Source organism: Sarcophilus harrisii, chromosome 3 (genome assembly GCF_902635505.1).
Source record: "Sarcophilus harrisii chromosome 3, mSarHar1.11, whole genome shotgun sequence".
Lineage (NCBI taxonomy): Eukaryota > Metazoa > Chordata > Mammalia > Dasyuromorphia > Dasyuridae > Sarcophilus > Sarcophilus harrisii.
The window spans coordinates 610859514-610864258 of record NC_045428.1 but is presented as its reverse complement, the minus strand read 5'-3'; positions in this window follow the sequence as shown (position 1 = coordinate 610864258).

The following is a 4745-nucleotide window of genomic DNA, read 5'->3' as shown; positions in this document are numbered from 1 at the left end:
TGCATCCCCTAGACTCTTTCTCGGAATCTGCAAAGTCAGTCAATCAATAAATATTTATTAAGTGCCTCGTATGTGGACTAAGCACTATGCTAAACACTAGGCACAGAAAAAGGAGGTGAAAGATTGTCTCTACCCTCAGAGAGTTTACAATCTAACCAAAAAGCTCACAAATGATTTTCCTAATACCAAAATGTGATTTGCTTATTAAATTATTCTTCCCTTTTTGAACTACATATCTGTCTGAGGCCAGATTTTCTTCATATACTTCAACAGATTGGATGCAGACAGATATGAAAGTCTAGTTATTTTGCAGCCAGGCCTTTAGTGGTTTGAAAAAAATATGCAAAATAATGCCACATTTCACTTTTTTTTTTGAAAATAGAATCATTTTATAATTATAAAATGTTATTTGTGATATTATGTAATGGATTAAATATTCTTTTCAAAAAAAAAAGATGTAACCTCTCCTGTTTATAGAAGTTAATGGAAATGCTGAAATTTAACCACTCTAGGGGTGTGTGTGAGGGGGAGTGACTCATTATGGAGCATCACTGACTTGGAAGAGCACTTCATCTGTTACTCTCACCTACTGTTGCTAGGAAGTCTCATGTTAGCAGCTGCCATGTTCAGGAGGTTTCAGAGGCTGGGCTTAGATTCAGGAAGTCCTGAATTCCAAACCACTTCCTAGCTCTGTGATACTGGGCAAGTCACTGTTTCTGTCTGATTCAATTTCCTAACTATTAAATGGACCTCCCAGAGCTGTTGTGAGAGTCCAATGAGATGATTTTTGTAAAGTGTCTGGCATATTGTAGGTGCTTAATAATTGCTTGTTTGCATCTTTCTTTTAGAGACTTTCCAGACTTATATCCTATATTCCTCAAACCAACCCAGTGAAGTAGATAGCAGGGGATTATTATTCCCACTTTACAGATGATTAAAATAAGGCTCAGGGACATTAAATCACTTGTTCAGACCCCCAAGCGAACTCTCAATTCACTGTCCTTGAATTCTATCTAGGCTGCTTTCCCCTCTCCTCAGGAGAGATTTATTACTCTTCCTTCCCCCTCCCATCCTAACCTTGTAAAGTAGCTCTGGAAATCCCCCACAGGAATTGAGTTGGTGAATGAGAAAATAAAATGAAAGGCTCTCCCTGGAAGGGAGCAGACTCACCATCGCTGCCAGAGCTATTGGGATTCTGTCTCAGCTTTCTTAGGTTGCTGATGTTCAGTTGCACTCTCTCATTTCTGCTTTCTGAGCCTAAGAAGCTCTGGTCCAACGATTCCTCCCTACATATATATATAGCTCCAGCTCCTCCGGTGAGAACTTTGAGCCAATCATGAATCCCCAGGAAGATGGATGGTGTCACATTTTCTATCAATCATCTAGTATAGCCAAAAACTGTGCTAAGCACTAGGGATACAAAAGGAGCAAAAGATAGTCCCCCTTTAAATGCCAGAGTGGAATTTTAGTTTCAACTTGAAGAAAGCAAGAAAAGCTGAGAAAGGAAATTAGGAAGGCAAGGTTGCCCACCCAGCATGCAAGTCAGTCCAGGACAAATGGGTTGATGACCCTTAGATGGAGCATCTTGTCTGAGGAAAAGCTTGGAGGCTGTTTGGGCTGGGTTATGTATAGTCTGTAGATAAAACTAAGTTAGAAGAAGACTAAAAAAGATAGGAAGGGCTTTGAGAGCCAAACAGAACACTCTATATTTAATTCTAAAAGAAATTGCTGGAATTCAATGAAGAGGGAGGTCACATGGTCAGATCTGCACTTTAGGATGTGTAATGTCTGGGCTAGCCCTCTGGAAGATCTTTGGATGGCATGAGGCTGGTCAAAGATGGACTGTCTATGGCCGAGAGAGTTCTCTGTGTCTGTGACTGAGAGACTCAGTTCCCAGAGCCATCCCTTAAATACTATTATATCACAACAACAACTGAGCATGTGCAACCATTACCTCACCATGTCACATTAAGTATATGTTTAGAATTTCATTATTTCACACTGAGTAGGTGCTTAACTATAAGCACTCTGCTGTCCTTGATTCAAGGACCTTTTCAGCATTCTGGCCTTCTACAAGGATGCACTTTAATAATTGAGTGCAGGGTGGACTATGGGGAAAGATTTGAGGCAGGCAAAAGAAATCAGAAGGCTATTTCTTAAATTTTATTTTTATTTTCCATTCCAAAATCTCTTCCTTCCTTCACATCTTCCTCCATCCATTACAAGTAATCCAATACTACTTACAAATGAAGTCAGGCATAACATAAGGCTATTTAAGTCATCAAGACATGAGGTGACACAATGAAGGTCCCCATCAGGGTTAGGACAGTCAGAGGAAATTCTACCAAACCATTTTCATGCCTGCTGCTTTATAGGGCAGTAGTGAGGTCTAGGACTATGAGGTCTTGGATCTAAGGGGCAAGGAGAATTCCCTGTCATTGGGTCACAGGACTCAGAACCTCTAGTGTTTACTTTCCTTGTTGGAAGCAAGAACTCTTGTTCGTGAAGGTGCAGCTGTTAAGGATTCCAGTCCCAGGCTTTGTCAGTGAACTGTGGGACTGGGAGGAGCAGAGGAGATTCCTTTTGTTGGAGGCTGGGGGTCAGATCCTCAGTCCTTGATCTCTGGTATAGCCAGAAAGTCATGCTTTCAATCTTGAAGATACCAAGCTCTCTAGTTCCACCACTGCTTATGAGGGAATCCATTTCTTATCCTGGGCCTTATGTCTGATTTCACACTACTAGTATTCTGATAAATCAGAAGCCCTTTCCCTAAGGTTTGAGTAGAGAAGCTTAGGTGTACTAGAGGCCACACCTCCTTCTCTGATGTTAGATATTAAGGATGAAATTTAGACCTACTTTATTTTCAATTCTCTCATAAAATATTGTCTCAGAATTGTTTTTAGCATCTTTTAGGGCTTAGCAGCTTGTGACCTTTACAGGAAAGGAATTCTCACCCTACCCAACCTAGCAAAGGACACTTGAGGTGGCTTTAAGACCTCTAAGCAAAGAAGCCATCCCACGGATGTGCCAACCAAGTTGTTAAGATGATTTTATTGCTATCAAGCAAAATTTTCCTCTCCACTACCCTTTGGGGTCAACCAAAGTAAATTCCCCTTAGCCTCCTCACTTGTTTGGATTCCAGAAAATCTTGCACAGAGGCAAGATTCAAATCCAGTTTTCCCGGCTTTACCACATACAAAACCTCATTAATTAGAATACTACGAGTCACCTTAAAGATCACAGTGCCTTATGATCTCCTCTAAAGGGGCATCTATGTCTAGTCCCCATATAATTCTTTTGCAAACCTGATTGGCATTTTCCTTAGCCAGATGTCTGGTCATTATTTCTGTAGCTGAATTATCTTCAGTGGTTCTTATTACAGCTGGTTGCAAATGTCCCCCAAATCCCACAAATATTAGTTTGGACATTACAGATGGGGAAATGAAAAAGGCATATAGTATTAGGAGGAGAAGGAGTGCTTGAGAAGAGGAAGGAGAAAGTTAAAGGGAATTAGAGAAAATAGGGAAAGGAAGAACAGTAAGAGGATGTAGAGAAGAAGCAAGGAGATGCTGAGGAGGTTAAAAAAAGAACTAAGAAATGAAGAAGGAAGAAAAAAACTAAGAAGGATCACGAGGACAGTCAGAAGAAAAGAAAAGGGATGAACAAAACTAGAAAGACAGTAAAGGAAAAATTTCAGACAGGAGGGAAAGTAGACAAAGAGAATAGGTAAGAGAAAGCCCAAGGGATTCTTTAGGAGGAGAAAGAAAGTTCTTCTCACACAGGATTGCGGGAGCTCCTTCCACCAGCTCACAACCCATACAGAGGAAATCATCCTCAAGTGACTGTGACAGGGAGAAGCTTCGGACAGATAGAGAGATATCCTGACAAGAACTCTCGCAAATACTATCTCTTCATGGAAGAGAGATTCAGAGTGAGAGGACCTGAGTGTCTCAGAAATGAACCCAGGGACCCAAGGATGATAATACAATTGTTTCTTTCAAATTATCACATTTTACCCTGGTACCTTCAGAGCTAAACAGTGTTATATGAAATCTGGCCTCTCTGAAGAGTGACCCATTCCTTCTTTTTGTTTGTCACTTGGTGTGATAGAGGTGCTGACACAATGAGTTGATACTCAAACTTTCTCCTTAGGATGTGTGCTGTATCCTTATTCTAGTAGTTTGCGCCTGTTTTCCCCTCATTCTTGACCCAATGTCAGCCTTGGCTGTTTGATAAACAAGATCCTCCATGTTTTGGCTTTGGGTATTTGTGCTGACTTTTCTTCATGCTTGGAAAGTTCTCCACTGTCCATTCTTACTGACTTCTCAGGCTTTCTTAAAGTCCTAATTAAATCCCAATTTTTACAGGAAGCCCTTCCCAAGCCCTCTTGATCCTAATGCTTTTCCTCTTTTGAATGTCTCTCCTCCCTCTCTCCTTCTTCCTCCCTCCCTTATTTTTCCCTCCCCCTCCCTCCCCCCATCTGTCTCTTACACAAACACACACACACACACACACACACACACACACATTCACATGAACACTCTCTTGCTTGTACAAAGTTATTTTCAAAATCCCCATTAGATTTTGTGCTCCTTGAGGGAAAGGACTATTTTTGCCCTTGTTGTATTCTTTCTTTTTATTAGCATAGTACCTGGCACATAATAGTTCTTTAGGAAATGTTTGAATGATCCATCATGCAAACAAGTATATACAAATAAGATATACACACACACATGTATACATGT